Here is a 287-nt window from a genome sequence, read left to right on the forward strand (position 1 = left end):
AACACAACAAACATTTATGTCTTTTCCCACCAATGATTTTACAGGCCGAGAAGTATGGTTACAAACTTAAATACAAACTATATAACATTAGTCTCAGGAGAAATGTTCCTATAATGCAAATCTGCCCTTTTCCGTGAAAACTCAACTATCCGAAATCACAATTATTTGGTGTCTGAAAACAAAATAATTTCATAAGAAAAATACAAAGAGGTTTTCACATGACTTTTGAAAAAAAAAAAAATCATGTCAAAACTACTAGAATATCCTCTCGTATAAGAACAGAAAAA

The sequence above is a fragment of the Palaemon carinicauda genome, chromosome 28 (genome assembly GCF_036898095.1).
Source record: "Palaemon carinicauda isolate YSFRI2023 chromosome 28, ASM3689809v2, whole genome shotgun sequence".
Taxonomy (NCBI): domain Eukaryota; kingdom Metazoa; phylum Arthropoda; class Malacostraca; order Decapoda; family Palaemonidae; genus Palaemon; species Palaemon carinicauda.